We start from the raw sequence: 21,948 nt of genomic DNA, 5'->3' as shown, positions 1-21,948 counted from the left end.
TTTTCCTTAATTAATGGACCATTTTTCCGCATGGGACTGTCCACCAGTCTAGCCACAGTACAATCGGGAATGACAAAACTTAATTTTCTAAAATTCGCACTGGGTGGGACCAGGTTCGATCGTGTCCTCTGAACACTTAAAGACTCCTCCCCCACACACACTGAAATTGAGTGAATGATGAATTAAATAACTTGCAATAACTGTTAAACAATCTTGGGATTTAAACTTTCCGAGTCTATAGGAATGCACTCTTATTTGGAATTCGTCAATGGTTTTGCGATTTAATCCATTTCCAACTTAAACTACAGAACAAAACTCGGCATAAATGGATAACGGTCACACACTTTATGTAATGAAAACGTTCTCGGAAAGGATACACATCCCCGGTGTCCAACTTATCAAGAACATGGGCATCACAAAATATTAATATTATTATACAGGCAGGTCAAGGATAGAAATAAGTTTCAAATTTACAAAAAAAAAAAAAAACACTACAGAGCAGTGGCTATCAAACTTTTAGATCGGGGATATTTTCAGGGAAGGAGCGTTTCGGGGAGGGTCACCCATGGCTATTTACCAGATTTGGAAGTGGGCCGAAAAGCTTTCAGTTGAAAGCCACGGATTGGTACCCGTCCGAGGACCAGAGGTGGGGAACCACTGCTGTGGACAATACGCAAAAATGCAAATGGAATGTAATATCAACAGACCCACATCTGATTAAATACAAAATCAATTTTTAAAGGCACTTACCTCAATGAGATAAAACTTGGCACTGTTTTTCTTCCTTTACATCACAAAGGCCCCCGATGTCAACATGGAAATCAGTTCATCTCTACGATATCACTTCATTCATTTTTGAAAATAATTGTTCACAAACACAAGCGCTTCCAGACAATATTGTAAGTGCAAGTTCCCACACAGAAGTTGAGACAGATAGCTTGCAGAATTCCAAAACACGATGTGTTGAGAAATTGTTTTATTTTTTGCTCTGTGGCTGGACTAGTTCCACCTGGTATCTTTTGTCCCACTTTAAAGGGGCGGTGCGAATGATACGATTAATGGCTTCTGACGTCCTGGAGATGACACAGAAGGTGCATGGAAACTTCATAACATAGCTAGCTAATGTTAGTAAGTGTGTTGTCAACTAATTGCTGCACGCGCGTTTGGTTAAATGTTTTATTTATCGCTGGGGTGGATTGAAAACAGGTGTGCAAAAAAAAAGGGGCTCTCTAGCTATGCCTTCTTGTCTTTACGTTGCACGTGATCGCAGTGGTGTGCTGTTACTCTGTACCATAATTGCTAAATCTGAGAAACTGCTCAGTTCATAATTAGATGCAATAACAGTAGGATTGTCAAAACATTCAAATTATAAGGCTGATGCGAGCAAGGGTGCAGCCAAAATGTTTGTTAAAATCAATCAAATGCTTTAACGATCAAATCAATGGAGGGAAGTGTCTTTCATGGGTGGGAAGAAAAGAACAAGGACGTATGGTGTACGGGACCCATTTCATAGTTAGGTAATTTTCATTTCTGCACCTGGTCCTGGATTATTGAGCCCCCCCCGCCAAAGGTTGCCAGCTATTGTATTATGGGATATTCCCATACATCGCAAAAGACAGTCAGTTACTGTGTGGCAGCGATAATGGATTCTTATCTTGAATGCATAAATTTTAAAACTATCGCCACGTTTGCTACTATCCAAGTGGGAATGAGCACTGGGTCTTAAACTTCGAAGTAGTTAAGTGCACATACTGGAGGTGCTTCGTTCTTTCGAAAAGACTGCCAGTGGAACCACCTCTGGCAGTTAACACCCTCTGAGGTCAAAAACAAAGGTGATTTAGCGCTCAATACGGTTCTGGAAAAAAGAAAATAAAATAAAAAAATGGTCATACCAAAACAACTGAAAATAAAATCGGCTGACATCTTGTCTACAATTCAGTAGTTGAACCCTTCTGCAACGTAGCACAAATTCCAGTAAGGCGTTTTGCCGACCTGCGCATTGAGAGCTAAAAGCGTCATACGCAATAGATTTACATTATGGGTGTGTGATTGTGTTTCTTGGCCAGTGATTTACGAATCGGTCATTGAAAATATAACATTCACCAACTGATAAAATGTATTAATTCTTTGAGGTAGAGGAAGATGAATCCTCTGGGAGAGGAAGCCTATTTTTATTATTTTACTTTTTTTTCCTCTAAAGGTTCGCGGAGTGCTTTGATGACGCGCATGCTAATATCAAGGTGCTTCTGTTCGCACGGAAATCTCACTAACAGACGAGGGTGGCTTTTTACCGCTTTTTGTACGTTTTTTTACCCATAAATCACAAAATCAGAAAGTAGCGCTGCCACCTGCGCACGGCAACAGGGAAGTCAGTGCATCCCATCGAAATCTAAAATCGCGCATTTCCATTCCCCATGTGCTCGCGCTATCTGTGCAGTCGCGTGCCATGCTACAACCAAATTACGGAAGGTAACGGTTGCTCGCTCAAAAAAAAGGAGGCGGTCGGACTGGGGGGACGGTGGGGGGTTGGCATTTCTAGCGTACTATTTAAACAACGCTTCGCTCCAGTCCATGCAGCAGGTATTTATTCTTCGGTATTGTCTTTGTTTTGGGTCTGTGAGTCACGCACATGCACCCAACGAACGGAAATGCACTGGCAGCGGGACATTTCGAAGGCCACGTGCTCAGGCGTCTGATGCATGCGTGTCTGTTCTTCTCTTAGCGACGAAACGAAAGAAAAAAAAAAGTTTAATGGCAAAGTACGTATTACTTTTCAAGTTGGAAAGGAGGGGTGGGTGGGTTCAGTTTGCTAAAATGAGATTTGGTAACTTTTTTTTAAGTTATTTTTTTTCTTGTTATCCGTTATAAGCAGAGGATAATAAAACAAGAGTACAGGTACGGTACGGACGGGAGTTTTGCGTTGTAGTGATAGGTTAACACGCCGTGGCAGGTCGATATAGTTGCATTTATACCATTAATCATCGTGGGCGAAACGGTGGGCAGGGAGGACTGCAGTCCCTCATACTTCGAAGCTGGCTAAGCGAGTCCCACCCTCACTTCTTCTCCCCCGCCACACTTTTCCAAAACACACGCGCGCAATATGTAAACACAATACGCTCATAAAGTGTATACACGTTATTAGAGCACGAGATGTCTAAAGACACCGTTCGTTTGTAATGGGAGGAAGTTGGGAAATCTCTTTGTTTCCACATTGGCTGGAAGCGAAGAGAAAAACCAAGAGCATCGGAAGGCAAACCTCTCCGATGCTTCGGTCTTGTCTTAACTTTTGGAATATCTTTCAACCTCAGTTGTTATCAATCCCCACCATCTTTCCGAGGGTAATTAAAAAACTTCGTGCAACCCCTTCTCGTAATGTAGTGGTTTTGCGCTTTTTACTTGCGACTGTGTTATTTGCATCGACAGCTCATCTACTGCAAAATTTCTGTAATTGTGGTCCTCGGGACGGGTATCAGGATGCGAGTTCGCCCGGGTTGGTCTGGGAAGGATATATATAAATTTTTAAATAAATTTTTAGTTTACACTCTGGGACGACCACGCAGTCAGTGGAGTTCAGAAGACAGAAAGCATAAAAAACAAACGCACCGTATTTAGCATTCATGCGAGCCAGAACCACAAGTACTCAGCACTCCTCACTCGAATTGACCACTCGGCTATGGCGATCTAATACACCGAAAGTTATTTTAAAACAATAATTTTGTATATTTTTATAGTTTTTCTTTTTTTGTTTCTAAAATGGAAGTTGAAATATGAAGTTGGTATACAGGATGGTCAAAATTAAACGGAGCGCATGAATCGATTTTTAAGAAGCAAACCGTTCAGTGTAAAAACGAAATACAGTATTTGGATGACGCCAATTTTATGCTATGACTTCAGCATGCATCTGCGGAAAAATAACATTATGGAAATTACTACCAAGAGCACAGCATAAATAAAAGGTCTGACTACTATATATATATATATTATTTTTATTTTTTTTTCCAAAGATAACCAGCTTGGTCCATTGGTTATTTTGGGATTAATAAATCAATGCGCCAATAGGCACATCAACTGCACCATTTCGCACGGTCTATCACAAAAAATAAAATGGTATCATATTATTCCCATTATCATCATTCCCATCATCATCACCTTTCCAAATCTTGAATTTTTCCAAAATCTCCTTCACGAACTCAAACTCTCTTTCCAACCTTGAGAACAATTTATTCCGACGTTCCACCACACGCTGCCTGAAAGTTATCTTCATAAGACAAAGTCTGCTGATGCTCTTTAAGATATTATTGATTTCATCTGAGGCTGTTGTCTCACTCACCAGTGAGAATATCCCCCCCCCATTCATTTTACTAGTCTTCCTCAGTGATTTATACATTTATAAATTCTGCACATCATATCTAAGCTGTTCCTCACAGAGATAACGCTCTTCGCCAATCTAGTCGCATTTTTTGCACCTTAAAGAAGTACTGTATCTTTCTTTCGATGGACCTCCTGTTCTCAATATCATTTTTTTATAGAGATTGATAATGCCCTCCTTCCCACATGCAAAATTTCGATGATTCAAAGAATATCACGCGCCCTTCTTGCTTCTTACTTATACTGCATGTTGAACACAATGTAGTTCTGTATTTGTAATTCTTATTACTCAAGTGCAGTACTTTTCATTTGGTAGCATTGAACTCTGGCTGCTATTTTTGAGTCCACACCTGCAACCGGATCAGAACTAGGCAAAGCATTGTCAAAACATTAACGATCAGAACTAGATAAAGCATTGCCTAGTTCTGATCGTTAATTATCCTCCCAACCTTTAAGTCCTCAAACTTTGACAACTTCCCCTGCATTGTCTCATCAATATACTTGGGAAGATAAACAGGAGAAGTCCAAGCATCGATCCATGAGGGACCCCACGTGCTACTCTAGTTCCTTCTGAAAAATAGCCATTTATGACCATTTACGTACTTCAACCAATCTCCAATCCACTGATGGATCTTTCATGTTATCCTGCCATAATTTATACAATGGCCTCTCATGGGGAACTGTATCAAAAGCCTTACTAATATATATATATATATATATATATATATATATATATATATATATATATATATATAATATCAAAGCTGTTTCTTGCATCCAACTGCTTTGTATGGCAAGATTTCTCATTTATGAAACCATACAAAAATTATTTAGAATACCATTCTTGTCAATATTGTCCTGGATTGCATATTTGACCACAAATTCCATAATTTTAACAACCATGGAAGTCAAACTCAGTGGTATGTAATTGGCCATCCCTTGGTTGGCTCTTCCTTTATGGATTGCGAAACATTGGCACCTGTATTCAGGAATAATTTATGCAATATTAACAACTGCCGAATAATCCCTGAATCGAATGATCTCATTAACATTACTAATGTTTATATGCTCGCTAATTCGGCCCTAAAAGTAATCTACGATTGGACTACCATACATACATACACTAAAAATGTCAACCGAAAAGACTCAAGCAATTCTAATCAAAGGCAGCTTCAGTGTCACTAGGATAATATATCTAGGATTTATAGTTGACAGTAACCTTACCTTCCACCCGCATCTACATCTTGCAAAAAAGATCAGGAAATACACAAATTCAAATTATTGTATTAGGGCCACCTCTAATTTCTTACATATATCCGCGTATATATTATGTCTGTAAATTGCGTGTGTTCTCTGGTCGATTTGCCTGTTTTGCTGTACGAAAAAAACCCCAATTTCTGGGGGAGAAAACCTTGCTATCTACGCATAAGACCGACTAACTCAGCCACAAAGTGAAAAAAAGCACCTTAAAGTTCCTTGCGTCATCGACGGGTTTCGAACCCTGTGGCCTTTTCCACTCGGTGTGGGGAAGACGGCGACGATACCACTGTGCTACCCGCGCAGACTCAGGAAATACACAGGCACGATTTCCAGAATTATAAGATGTGACTGGGATCTAAAAAGAAGAACATTACCAATAATCTACAGGGCTGTCCTGCTCCTTGCCATCTGCTATGGTGCAGGTGCCTGGTGCCACAGAGTAATCCTCAAAAGAAATAGAAGAAAATTCGATACAATACAGAGGCATATCTTACTCACCATCACCAGGGCATGCTGCACTGTCAGCACACCTGCACTTCAGGTCCTGGTGGGTGCGCTCCCCTTGCATATGGAAGTTATTGCGAGAGGTCTCTTATACCGCCATAGGAAAACTTTGCCATGGACTATGTTCTCAACCTCATCAACAACCAGAAACAGGAAAGGAAAAACATTGTATCCCACCTCCTCCACAGATGGCAATCGGACTCGACTGCCTCCACCAAAGGACGAGTCACCTACAGATTTGCACCAGTGTCTCGATGACCTATCCGAACCACCACCACCTTGGCACTCTCCTGGCCTCTACCTTATATATATATATATATTAACCGGCCATGGTTAATTCAAAGCCAAGTAAAATGAAATATGAATTGATGACAACCCTGCCTGTGTTTGCGGAGAAGACAAAATTTGGGAGCATATACTTTACACGAGGGAGAGATATGTTGTTGTTGTTGTATGTTTTAAGGCGCAACGGCAGCTATAGGCCATTATGCGCCAAGGTGAGCATATGCTCACCTCTCTAATGTTTCTCCCTCGTGGTGAGCACTACTTCCTTGTTAATGAAGACACCTCAATCAGCTCTCAGCCTTTGCAAAAATTTCTTTTGAGATCAGGAGGACAATTCTATCACAGCTCAGCCAGCGGCAAGACCAGTAAAACTACAGGGTCATTATAAAGTCCTTGTGCAGTTTTAAATTTTCATAACTTCCGTGATAAAATTAATCTGTAAAAAGGGTAAGGGAACGAATTTATTACAGTTTTACATACATTTATTCTTCGGATTGTTAATTCTCAATATCTACAAATACATTTTGCATTTGATTTTCAGTAACACCCTGACTCACAGTAGTTATCCTAGTCCGAATCAACGTTAGTGACTGAATTACGTCATTTAGGAAGTGACGTAATTTGCGGCATTTGCGTTTGAGATATTCGCCAACGAGCCGAACACTGATTGTTGGACCCAAATTTAGTAGGTGCCGTCAAGGATGTTGTAACATCAAGAATCGAACATTAGCGTCAATTAACTATTAGAGGAAATGACGTAATTTGCGTCATTTTCCTTCGGCATTTTCGTGACAAATTGGTTTTACTTCAGTTACGAAATTTAGTAGGCGCCGCCGAAGATGTTTTCACATCAAAAAAGAGGTATAATTACAGCTAACTCAATAACACCAACAATGGAGGATTTGAAAAACGTTCTATTGGTTCTTGCTGATGGGAGGGCCAGAATATGACAAAAACGCATGTTTCTGTCATATTCTGACAACATTGCATGATAATGATGGAAATGTTATGCTATGATGAGTACAGTACTTTTGTGGTACTCATCGAAACTGGTGGAACAACATTCGAAATGCATAGGTTATCCTGGAAAATGTTTCCTAACAGGTGGAAACAATTTCCAGGATCGCCTAATGACTGCAGTGTATCCATCTGCGAGTTAGTTCTTCCATCCTGCAATTACCGAGGTACTCATACTGGCGCGTCTGGGGTCGACTACCATGCCGCCTGCAAACGACTTAAACCTTTCGATTTGCCCATTTTCGTACTGACCTGCACAAGCATACAGCATATCTATTTCTTGTCACCTCTTTTATATTGAAGGGGACGAAGACGTGATGCTGCTACTGAAGGAGCGTCCCTTTTCATGAAGAGTAGGTGCATCTAATAAAACAGTTGTACTGTAAGTTCTGTGTATGTATATCACACAGAACTTTCGTAATCTTAACTTCGCCCTGGGTGAAACATTTGCCACTGAAGGATTAGTGGCAAATGTCCTAGAATACCGAGGAAGAAGCCATCCAGCCATCATTTGTTGGTGGTGTCAGGCGAACATTGTCAATTTTTTCGAGACAGCTTCTATCATATCCGAAGTATGAAGCATCGATTGAAGCTCATGTTTGTATGGTAGTCATTTCAGTAAATATCATTCAGTTGACTGTAACAGAGGTCGAAAAGTTAAAATGGACACCCAGATTTCTGCACCGTAGAACATTGCAGGCTATGGAGAAGATGCATGGCATGGATATCTGAAAATTGTAGTTGTGTAAAAGATCGTATTTTATTTTCCAACGATTCACTGGGAGTATTTATGTGAGTTAACAATATGTTGGTGAAACTGCAGTTTATCGAGTATTATGCCAAAATCTTTTTAAACTTAGATTGCTCAAAACCTACTTATTTTATAAAATTAAACTCAATAATGCAATGGTTGTGTATTATTAACACTAATATTCTTACTTTCACTATCTCACGAATCATTACAAGGAAATTTTCTTGCAACAGGTCAATCAACTTTGCAACCGTTGCATTGCTAATGGCCAGATGTGCTTGTCGAGGTCATATCTACGTTTAAACAACCCTATATTCTCAGTTGCATACATCAGAAATGTACACGAAAGTTTACTCCTGGAATGGGAGTCTCCGTTGTGAATAGAGATAATACTTACCAGCTGTCAACAACAAATAGGGCACGTTTAAAGCCACTGCCTAGACTCAAATCTCCAGAGCGAAGTCGAAAGAACTGCACGAAAAAGCACCAGGAAAGCGATCTAATGACTTAACTGGAGAAATGTGTTTGCTGCTCTAGAATGAACTAACGCCATCGCCTAACATTTGCAATAAGCGAAATAAATAATTTGATGCTGCTCTGGTGTGGTAATCTTTTTACTCTTTAACCATCGATGTGTTGCAGACCGTTTAAAGTTTAAAAGAATTGATGCGTGAGTTTATGGATTACAAGTTGAGATTCTTTTTTTTTTTCGTTCAGATAATAAAAACATGCTTTAGTAAGCGACAATTTCTTTTGTACAGAAAATATTCACATAAAAATATTCACATAAAAGTTACACATAAGTACAATAGAAAAATATCGTGGAACTCTTCCAAAGATTGATCACAGCTATTTTTTTTCTATATGCAGGATTCTCCTTTGTCATTTCTTCTAAAAGAAGCCCACTAACTGTGTTTTTTTAATATAAAGTTGTTGTCCAGCTATGAGTTCATTGGCACTGTATGAGTGAGAGGAAGAAAAGTTTGCTTTGCTTTTGATGTCCTTTGAACCCTACCAAAGAAATACGCAGCTTCGGAGTCGTTTGCGATTTCCCATAAGGAGTCCAAAATGAAATTGCTATGACAACGCTGTTACAACATATATTTCATTAAGAATGGCAAACGTTAGATAGAGAAACCCAAGACCTCTTCCCCCTCTTCCCTCATTGGTCAGGTCTTCTATTACAGCAAGATTTCGCTAACCGTATAGAGATCCGGGACCGTTCAGGTGGAATTTTGTTTCTCGAGGAAGTACTGAGAAAGCTGACGAATAGGAGGCCAATAAATCACCCTATCAGTTGATAGCCAAGGCGGTTGCCTGACGCCACTGTCTGCTGCTGCCGACCGTCAAGAAAAGTGAAGGACCAGACAATCTGTGGCCACAGTACTGCCTTGTTGCGATGCCGCTGGAAGATAACGGTCGCCACTGCGTCTGTATTGCTCTTGGTAGCAATCGAAAAGACCCAGCTATAGAAAGCCATTGAGATATCCAATAAACATTTTTACCCTTCTTTACTATCTTCCAGTTCCTCTATTTTTTTTCAAAAGTGCTGCAATATTTTTCTGCTTATTGATGCAGTTCCCTGTCTGCGAAAGCTTTTCATGAGAAAAAACAATCATAAATAAAAAGTAAAGAAGAAGAGAAAGAAGGAGAAGGCGAGCGCAAGACTGAAATGCACTGATCTTCGCTACTTGTAAACTATCCAACAAACCTATCGAAATAAGAAAAAAAAAATAATAATAAAGTTCATACTTCAGTTCATACGTCACTGGTATTAATGGAGAAATAAATTGATGCCTTAAAAACAACACCGAAAGCTATTATTATACTCCTGTTAGCTAGTTCTTCGTGGTTTAGCCTGCGTTAGTGTGGCTGGCTGATTGTTCTGAACGTTGTGCAGAACTAGCTGGTCTTAGAAGAGAGGAATATGGTGCTTTTTTTACAGAAAGCTTAGGTTTTCATCTAGCGAAACAGTCAAAGTGGTCACAGAATGCACCTGGTTACAGAAATGTTTTTTTTTTTAGGAAATTAGCAACTTAGGCCATATTGCGCTGTATATAATATGCCTGTAAAGTGCTTGTTCTCTATGTGTCGATCTGCTGTTTACTGGACGAAAAACTGGAGTTTCAGGGAGAAAAAGCAATGGTACTTTCACCTGAGACCGCTTAATTCAGTCACATTGTGAAAAAGGCCCATAAATATTCCTGGTGTCATCGATGAGATTCGAACTCAGGTCTTTTCCACCCCGTATGGGGAAGTCGGTGATAATACCAACTGTGTTACCAACGAGGGCTTTGAGCGAAGTACAGAGCGAGTATTAGCCATTGTGGGGCGAGAAGCCCCTGGCAGGATTTTTCTGAACCAGTAAAAACACAAGTAAATAAATAATATAAACTACTTATGTGATTCTTTCTTCATGTATTCTGCAGCCTAAAAGTTCGGAATCACAATTTCATTTTTATTCATTTTCAAAGTTTTTATTAAAACAGGACCAATTTTTATTAAAATATTTTCTATTACGTATAAAAAAAAAATTAAAAACTATTTACGACATATTTAAGAAATTTCTAGAATATTCGAGATGTTTATGAAAAGTGTAGAAGATTATTGAATGTGGTAGAACGTTGTAGATGATTTTAGAATATTCTAGAAAGTGAGAGTATCGTTTCAATATTATAGAAGATTGTAGATGATTCTAGTGTTTTACAATAATATAATTTGAGGTGCAACTTATAAAATCGAACATCTGTCATTCAGAAGGAGTATTTGGTTGTCAGTTGCGTGTTTCATGATAAACATGGCAAGAAATAAGGAAATGCATGTTGGAAAGAACAGTGTTTTATAACTCTCTATAAAGAAAGTTATTCCATGAGAAGCCTTGAAAAAAAAAAAAAAAACTAGGTATTTCATTTAAGAGGAGCACAAACTACAATTCGACGATTCAAGATGACTAGCAATTTAAAGGACAAACCACGATAAAAGATGGAGCGATAAAAAAACAACTGAAACAACTGGTAAGGCCATAACACTGATTTCTAAACGCAATCGACGAATTACTGCACCTGAAATAACAGCTGAGTTCAATAGGAACAGAGAACTTCTGCATCCACTGTAAAATTTCGTCTTAAACAGGCAGGACCTCATGGTCGTGTAGCCGTCCGAAAACCCTTATTAAATCCGCAAAATTGAAAGAAACGGTTGGCTTGGGCTAAGATTCATCACTGGACAATCGAAGAGTCGAAAAATGTATGGATGAATCCAAATTTGAAAATTTTGGACCCAATCGTAGATTTTATGTGAGACGATCAATTCACGAAAAAATGGTGCCACACTGTTTAGTGCCTACAGTGATGCATGGTGGTGGTCCCATCATGATCTGGGGTTGTTTCTTTTTTTGGAATGGGTGATATCATCAGAATTTTTTATAGCGTTAGTTGTCCTAACCAGGAGTTTGAATTCACTAATTTTACACTCCGAATTCGCCCTCTTGACTTTACTGTATAGACTGTTAAAACTAAGTGTTATTCATGTTTAGTTTATTCCCTGACACGCTGAAGTTATTTAATTAATTAAAGTAAACAAATAATAATTATGAACTATTCCAATTAGAAACCAAATGTGCATTCAACTCATAAATGAAATATTTCAGTGCACCCCTCCTCCCTCCCCACTATGCCTGTGATATCTGGTCGTCAGTGTCGGCTTTCCACAAAAGGATGATCCAAGGCATGGAATACTGCATCTTGCGGTGGTTGAACAGGACAGGTAATAATCTACTAACTATTTCGAGGTCGGCATTATACGTCAACCTCAGGCTGGAGCATGGGTCACAAAAGTACTCAAAAGATAACCATTAACTCAGGCGAAGTTAATAGCCACTATAACTGATCACGAGAGGAAAATAATTTAATCATATTCTCAACGAGCGCAGCAGAACAACATATTCCAAGAGAAAACATGCAAAACAATTTGGAATGCACAAGGATTGTTTTCAGCAAATACATTACATGTATTTAACAGCCTAAAAATAGATGTTGAGAAATATGCAGCTGGCCAGCAGTACAGCGGAGAAAGGATGGAATTTTACAAAATAATGCGGTGACAGGAGGCAATCCAGAAAAATAAATCTTAATAATAACAGACTACAGTGGCTTCAGAACAACCACTAGGCTTCCCTTTTATCTGTCACTGCATGGGGGTAGGTCTAGTGAATAATCTTGATCCACTTATTGTTTTCCTCCTTACTTTAAAAGAACAGGATCCATATATCGCACAAGCACATTATTTAAAAAAAAAGCAGCCTGTGTACCTTGTACACACGAAAGATGTTTTAGTTTATGTGTGAAACACATAAACTTGGGTTGGCTTGGACGAGGTTAAAGGGGTTTAGTATGAAAGAATCCGAACACGTTTAACACTGTAAAGCATTTATTTTTTTTGAGCATTTATTTACCCAATTGTCTGATCATCGCAAACAGATCTCTCCTACGTTGTGGCCAGTAACAAAGTTGAATCAGGAATCGATTTCAAAAACGCTAAATTATTTTCAATGCACTTATTGGCATATTTCGAGATTGGATTTGTTCTTTGGCGAGCTTAGTGCCTTTTCCGACGTATTTAAAAGCAACTGTTGACGAATCTCGAGTCCTTAATCTCATTATTTCCATGGCCATATAAAGAAGATGATAAAGCATCACTCCACGCCGATCTGAACGACGAAGTTCACTCGATGCCATCATAAATGGCTTAAATTTTATATTACCTGTAAACTCTCGATACTGACCAAGGCTAGGAAAGAACAATTCTTCGGCATGTTCGATAAAAGTAACCTATGTGGAACATTTTGTTCAACAGGAGTTATTCGTAAATATTTGTCATCGCCCCACAAAAGAGTTTGTTGTTGAACAACAACTTTCTTCAATAGGTATAGTTTCATTCAATTCATCACGTGTAGGAGCATCATCGTGTTCCATATCTTCATCGAAGAATGTTTCGTCATTCTCGATATCATAGACAACACAAAAGGGTCGTAAGTAGATACTTTAAACAAACCCTCACATCTGGTTTACGAACCAATCCCATTAAGTACTTGGTTTGAGAATATTCTTATGTTTGACACGAACGTTAACGCAATAATCGTCATCGATACTCCGAGGCAAATGATTGACCATCGAATTAACATTTACAGGAACATTTAGAATTTGGCCCAAAATTCCACATTGGCCGAAACCATGTCTTAGCCTTCTAATTTGCATGAATGGTATACGAAGAGAAATGAGCCGCTCAGTCACTAAATCCAATCGAGGCAGATGAGGTGGAATAGCAGGATAAAAAAAATCGTTGCTCTTCGAAGATGGGATGGAATCATTTTTGAGAGATGCTCGACAAGTATTCATAGCCGTTACGTCTGCAGTTGGAAATTCTAAGAGAAGTAACGGAAAACTTCCTGGAAAGAACAATTTTACTTCATTTTCGTACCATAATCGATAGCAGATATCACAAACAGCTCCAAATGTATTTTTTAGAAATTGTCGTTCATTTTCTTTATAGGCGTTACGGTCATATTCGACGTTCTTGTAAATGATTTCGTGCTCGACTACTGTTGAAACCCGTGGAGGATCTACAACAGGCGATTGAGCTGAAATATGATTTTGTTTCTTTTTGGATGACAGAGTACACTCTGTCTAGCCGGATCAGAAATCAACTGAAAATCCTCGGGTAATTCATTTGAAGTCAAATCTTTTGGATCGAAATCTTCACGAGGTTCTTGAATATAATTTCGTGATGTTGTGGTGCAGCTTCTTGACAAGAACTCGATGTAGAAGGTTGATTTTGATCAAAATGTTGAGAAGCAGATTTTCTTAATCTATGCTTTTTTTTTTTTTTTTTTCGTTCTCTATGTTTCTTAACTTGTTTTTTGTCGACACGAGAGGCTTTTTCAGTGGCTTTGAAACTTTTATACTTGCATAATATTACTACACGCTTCTTACGTTAGAGACTGGGTTAGCGTCATTTCCGTCTCTTCGTATGAACGATGAAACGTTTTATTCTCACACCCGCAACTTACTACACCGAATCACAGTTAGTGACTGAGTTAGCATTTAAATTATGCAAATTACGCCATTTAGGAAGTAACGTAATTTGCATCATTTAAAATCTAATGGCCACCTAATAGGAAGTGACCTAATTTTCGTAAGAAAGTTTCGTTACCAATAGTAATGTTAGTAGTGGTACTGATGACAGTATTAAAAGTAGTTGAGAGAATACTGATGAGTCTCCAGAACAGAGTCCTTTTTACTCGAATTCGGTGGTCAGTAATCGATGGTCAGTAATATTTATTTTACTGACAAGTCTACGGCTTTCATCCTGACGCTACACTGGTTCTGATCAGCCTGCATAAAGCCGAAACAGTATGACAGAAAAATAATAATTTATCAGTGGGTTGGCTCCCGATCCTCTGATAATTCGCCGATGTACCAGCACTTCCTGTCGAACCTAAATAAAACGTCCCACCACTTAGTAATGCTTGGAAATGAGCTTACCTGTATGTACAACTGCATACCCGAAGGTCTTCTTCATTGATATTTTACTATGCAAAAATTAAGCCCAGCTCGGCAGGTTCATAAGAAAAGACGATCACTGGTGTCCAGCTTGTAGAAGATGCACTGCTAAGGGACACAGCTGAGGAGCCACATGTTATCGGCGGATTTATTATTTAATTATTCATTCACCTGCAAACATATTACAGTTAATCCAAAATAAAGGAATATCATTCATAAATAAAATTAAATATAAAAACAACTTCTTCATTTACAATTTATGAGTTTCAATATAAAATATACACAATATTACCAAAATAACTGGACACCTGCACGTTTCAAAGAATCGTTTACTGATAAAATATTTAATAATGTGTAGGCCCTCCCTTTAATTAGACTTTGTATCCCCATCGGTGGACACCGAAATAGTTTTTTGATAACAGGAAAGTACTATTTTATTCCGATCGTCTTGCAACAACGCAGCAATCAATTTTACCTGGCCCGAAATGACTCTCCAGTTCATCCCAAAGATGTTCAATGAAGCTGAGGTTGTGGTCTGGGCAGGCCAGTGAGGAATTAGCAAGCCCACGTCTTCGATCCAAGTTACTACACACATTGTCGTTTGAAATGGTACACTGTATAGGAAGAGTGGAACTGTCCAGAATGTGCATTCATTGTTCCAGGAACGATGGTCAATGGTCCAAGCCCAAACCACGAGAAAATCCTCAGTCGGAGAGCGCATTCACACTCTGGTAAACAAAGTACTTGGGTATTCGCTAGTCACAAAAACGGATCCGATTATTCAATCTTCCACAAAACAGTTTTACAATGTTGCAAACACCATTACGATGACTTGTGCACCAGACAAGTTGATTCTGAATATTGCAGCTCTTCTGTAAAATATGACTCATTTCAGCTACCTGCATATCATTTTTGTAGTTCCTGTGGCCTTCCTCAACTCCTGGTTGAGGAAGGCCACAGTTTTCATTGAGGACTGACGGTAGGGCTGATCTTACAGTCCTCGAGACCGGTATGCAAGAATTAAAGTTTGGTCCATTTAGTGCTCATTGCAGGAGACCTCTGTTGAAATTTTGGCTCATTTTCAGTAGAGGATCGAGATTGATGGGTTCAATGAGGGGTGTGTTAGAAGGGACTCGGGGAGAGTGCCGTGAGAATCCGTTGTTTACAAAATTAATTTAAAAAATACGAGGGGTGATCATTTAATTCGCGGACTGGTGCAATATCTTATCTTAATTGTTATCATCTGAATCTTCTGAGGATTTCTCCTTCTCGAAATACTCTTCCTTGAACTTTACACACTTTCGCCACCGTCGTACCCAAGCATTAAATGCTTCTTGAAAGCCATTTTATTAAAGATTGCAAAGTGCTTCCATTGTGGCTCTGCGACCATGTTGTGTCGAATGCGAGACGCTTGCCTTTCAGAGCTTTTTTTTCAGACGTGGAAACACACCGGACTAAGTCCAGTGAATAAAGAGGATGTAGCAGAACTTCGGCAGCTATGACATGTCTTCATGGAGAAACCACTTCACACTGGAATATGGCCGTCCTACCAAGACACTCATCACCATACGCTTCATTCAGCTCTTCAACTGTTTCCGATGCATTTAAGCCCCGTCCCACACAATAACAAATCACATATCGCTGTTCAATCTGTATGTCCGACATAACACTCGCTTCAAAACATTTGTCAGTGACACGTGGCTAAAAAAAAAAATTATGGAATAAGTTACACTCTTCCAAGTGAATTTGTTATGTTCGCATAACTTAAAATTTTTCCTACGCTCGGTCTTGCATTTAAAAGAAATGCCTCACATATTCAATCTCGGAAACACTTATAATCCTTTTCTTTATTAACCGAAGTGCAGCATAAAATGATAATATTTAGTACTCTTCCTCGTGCAGGTATTATGTTGCTGCGAAATGATAAACAGCCTAGACAGACTGATCGGCGGTCCATGTGCGTAGAGTGACTAGAAGGAATTCGTTTCTAACTCAACCGCAGGTCGTTTGAAAGTTTCCCTGCTTCCTACTCAGCGGTGAATTAGTCAGTCTTAGGCTGTGGACATGAGGTTTCCCTTTGGGTACTCTGGCTTTCGCTCAGAAGTAAAAATCGCACACAGTTTATAGATGTCCACATAATTCTTCAAAAATCAAAGTGCCCGTTTTTGGGTATAATGAATTCTAAAGAAATTCTAAAGGAACTTCCCTCACCCAGGAGAAGAGAGTTCCTGGGTGAGGGAAGTTGCAAAGACTACAATCAAAGTCGTGGTTAATGGAATTTCTGTGAATGAATTTCATTGACATTTTATGGGAATATGTTGTACAAATATTTACGACTAAAATGCACAATTATATTTATTTCTTTCGGAGTACTGATCTCTGGTTTAAAACTTAGGCATGCGTTTATCTACACAATTACTTTCTGCAGTAATAAATAAATTATCACACAGAGAAATTCGATATATTCAGTTACCTCAGTTTATTATGGATATACTTAACATATTGTAATTATAGCAGAATCTTTTAAAGATGCTATCCTATTTAAGGAGTTCACTTTGTTCGGTACTGGAAATTTACTATAAGCTTAAATATATATATATGCACTTTTTAATTCATAAAAAGTAAAATCAAAATTAAATAAATATTTAATAATAATATATAAGTATGGGGCTTTCCCCCCTGCTCACTTTGCTCGCCCACTACCGCGAATGCTTTTCTACGTAATTTGTAGAGATATGACGGAGTAAGTAAAATCTTTTCTACTTAAAAGTCACACCTGTCAAAACGCACTGATCGATATCTAAAGTAATATATAAAAGAAAATAGGCAGTGTAAGAAAAAACTATAAAAAGTAAAATTGTGTGAATGTTGAGTAAATGAAAGTTATTATTAATTGCATGTTCTATCTTAGCCTCTTAACTGGAAAGACTGATGCCTATGCAGGCTCTCATGGTTATTCAGGCTGAAACATCATGCTGTAGCTTTTCCTAGTTGGCATGGTGTGGGATACTGACACTGGCCATTAGGCTAACCCCTAGGCCAGTGTGGGGCAGAACTGCAAAAAGTATGCTCCACTATAGGAACCTCTTTCCCTGTTCTTTTATTCCTACCACCTGAGATGGTTGAGTGTCCTTCTCCCAATCCTCTTCTCCCACCCTGGGTGGCCCCTACACCCTTTTGCGTGATGGCTCACCTCACCACCCACTTTTAACTCCCACCTTTTGGACTAGGATGGGTGTCCTGTACCAGGGGGTTCCCTTACTGTCTCTCATTTCAAATCAGGTGATTTCCTCAAATACCGCCCCCCCCTCTGCTCTCTGCCCCTTTTATTCTACCCTCTTCCTATCTTCTCCTTCCCAATAAAAATGTTTTTTTTTTTTTTTTTTTTTTTTTTTTGGGCTCTCCTTGGATGCCTAGGCTACACCAAGGTTCACCCTGCCAGTGATGGAAACTGGGGGTGATAGTGGCTCTCCACAGGCCCCAGGCTATATGGCCAGAGGAACAACAAAACCCACACTAATACCTCACAAAACACACACTAACAGACACCCAGGCCTTATGCAGAGTATTGTATTCTACCCAGAGTTAAAATGTGGAGTTGGGGGAAACCCACGATGCCACCAGACAAAAAACACTATGTCACTCTGATCGATATCTAATCAGGAAATGACCTATGTAATTATTTACCTCTGTATTTGTAGCGCGCGGAATTCAATCACAATGTAATCATTTACCTGCGTTTACCTAGGCCACTCAGGAAAAGGCCTTTTGTTTCGGGTTTCATGATGCATGAGGATTATTATTGCATTCCAATGAGCAAGACTAAAATATTTCACTGAAATATTTACAAACTACAAATATTTAAAATATTTACAAAATACTAAATTACTGTATTTATAAATATACAATATTTATTAATACACAAAAAATGTTACAATGGAACATGAAATGTTAGATAGGGAAGCACGTACACGAGGTTGGTGAACGTTATGGAGGCAGTTGTCAATAATTAATTGCATTTGTAGTGACGTAATTGCCTCGCCCACTTCTCCCATCGGCTCGAATAAGTATCAATAACTTAACACATTGTTCGGCAGCTTGCTGCCCATAAATGAATTTCACGAGATCCAATCTTCTGTTATTCTCTGAGATTTTAGATTTGTGTTTCCTGGTTCTTGTCTTAATCTATGAGGTAAAACAGACTTTACTCAATCATTTTACTCAACCCCTTCATCGCTTTATACAATCAAATGTTCCTTTCGATGTCTAGTTCTCAAACTTTGTAATCCAGCACTTTTTAAGTCGTTCTGCATATGTGCATCGATTTGCGCTCATCACCAATCTGGTTTCCCTTTGTAGAACCGTCTCCAGAAGTTCTGTCTTTGTTTAGGTGTGGTATCCATACCTGAATAAATATTACAAATGGAGTCTAAACCATCGTCTTGTACAGATTAAGATAGGGGGATTATGACGTGTCCTACAAATCCTATATGGATGGAAGTCCTATAAATCAATGGCAGTACACCATATGCCTTCCTAAATTCCTATTTACAACGCGTGGAATATTCATGTCAAGTTTAATCGTAACACCTGAGTTTTTTCCTTCTTGAACGACTTTTAGCTTCTTTTCTTCCCCGTCCCCCCCAAGGCTTATATGTGATTATAGGATTTCTGATCCCCAAATACATAATCTTGTATTTAGAAGCATTAAACTCAGTTGCCATTTTTTAAAAAGACTTGGAATGCAGCCCATTCAAGTCTTTTTGAAAAATCATGGCCTGACTCGAACTGTTAACCAACTTCAAATCTTCAGGAAATCTTGATAGTTTTCCTTGGATCTCGTCAATATCATTTATGAAAATTAAAAATAGGAGGGGACCAACGCCGAGCACTGCACTACTCTAAAATGAAGACTAACATTTTATGACAACCTTGTTATCTCTTGTCTTTTAGCAAACTAGTGACTCAGCGTAGCATCTTACCAGGAATCCCGATTAGTTCTATTTTATATAGTAATGTTCCTCGAGGGTTGGTATCAAAAGCTAAACTCAAGGTATATAATATCAAAATTGTTAACTGCTGTTGTTTTTGCTGTAGTAGAGTTTTAGGAACATCAGTGACTAAGGCCGTATTGCTCCGTGTGTACTGTCTGTAAATTGTACGCCTTCTGAAGTCAGTTTTCTGTTTGCTGGACGAAAACCGGAGTTTATGGGAGAAAAAACCATGCTACCCTCGCCTGAGACCGACTAATTCAGCCACGTTGTGAAAAAGATCCATAAAAATTCCTCACGTCAGCGACGGGACTCGAACTTAGATCTTTATCATTCGGTGTGGGGATGATGGCGATCCTACGAACTGTGCTACCCACGAAGGCATTGTTAGTTGGATACAGGTAACACTGATAATTACTATAACGTAACTGTTAAGCAGATTGATCAGGCATGATCTCTCCTTTAACCAATTCATGCTGGGATTTATTCAAGATACCATTCTTGTCGATTGCATCCTTAACCACAGACTCCATGATTTTCCACACCCCAGAAGTCAGACTCGCTGGCCTATGGATTCCCAACTGCTCTTTGGTTTCCCCTCCCCAATGCACCTTGTGTATTGGGGAGGGGTTAGCATTTTTCCAGTCCAAAGGAATATTCTCGGAGTCTAGTGACGCTCTCATTAACATTTTCAACAATCTGATAAACTTATACGCAGCCGTTTTTAATTATAACTGAATGCACCATCCTCTCCTGGAGCCTTACCCTCAGTTAAACTCAGTAGCTTTCCAAACAAACGCTTCTTTGAGATCACTGTATATCTTATTTTACAGCCACCTGACTCCTCAATATTCTTCAGATATTCGAGTGAAATATCGTTAAGAAATATCTATTCAGCTCATCAGCCATACTTCATGGGATTTCCATGGACCTTCCATTGTAACCAGTTAAGCTACCTATTATATTTACTTTCTTCTTTTTCGTATTCATATATGAGATCTCCTTATCTCTCTCTTTACTAAGAGCTTTCACGTAATTGGATTTGTCTACCTTACCCCATCAATGGCTTTATTACATATTATTTTACAATGCACAAAAGAATCGGAATCATGATGATCTGTGATTGTCCTATGCTGAATAAAACCTCATCTAATCCATTTTGGAATCTTACACTTATTGAATTTGACCACTGGCGTGAATATTTGTGGCTTCGAGGATAAATCCCTTGAACATTTCTCATAGACGATTTGTATGCGACACCATACAGTAGTCACTCCAGTTTGGGTTTCTTTAGGTAGAATCAATTTTATGGTATTATGGTCATTGCCTTCTATTGATTACCCCAACTCCTCACATTTCAGCTTTTGACACATTTCTGCTACTTAATGAGAATTAGCATAATGGGGTTTCTAGTACTCTTTGAGACATTCTGGTATAAGAGGCAATCATCCAGTTTGTTATTATACAGATTTAATATAAACAATAAACATTTTTAACAAATATTCATCGATAACAGTGTCCACCGCCAATCACCACGATATTTTACGCAACTGCATATTTTATTATTAATAAATCACTGCATGAGTGTTCCACTAATTACTTTTAAATTCTTTAACCAATTGATTGATTATAAAGCACCTATAAAAGTCTGAAAAGAGCTCATTAAGAATAAAAGGAAATGTGGCTTTTAAACAAGATTAACAAGAAATAAATATAAGAACTAGTTTTCCGGTTGATAATTATGGTTTTGATATGGCATGGTGTAATTATTTCATGGCCTCTTCAGAGACCAAGTGTACTTATTAGTTAGAGATCCCACTGGATTAGCAACTGCATACGACATTTTCGCTTTTCAGAGAATCATAAATAATGTTCTCTGGACAGCTGTGGAATAGTTCCCTGGAGGATGAGAAATAACGACGCTACCTCCTAATGATTAATACGTGGGTGTCTACAAAGTTAAAAGAATATTAGGCTTACAACTATGGATGAACTTTGTACACGAAAACATAACGGCAGATAATTCTTTTGAGCACTTTCTAGATTTCAAAATTAAAGTCAAAAAGCACAAATGATGTCTCAAATAATGAAACACAAAAAGATCGGAAGAGAAGATAATGATTTTTTTTTCCTAAACCTGTCAGCTTGGAGACAGGCAGCCCAAAGATTTTGACTTGCTAAATGATTTTGTGCATGCAGTTACCGTACAGCG

The sequence above is a fragment of the Mastigoproctus giganteus genome, chromosome 2 (genome assembly GCF_048544385.1).
Source record: "Mastigoproctus giganteus isolate SK-2022 chromosome 2, ASM4854438v1, whole genome shotgun sequence".
NCBI classification, from domain to species: Eukaryota; Metazoa; Arthropoda; class Arachnida; order Uropygi; family Thelyphonidae; genus Mastigoproctus; species Mastigoproctus giganteus.
Note: the sequence above shows the minus strand (reverse complement) of the source record.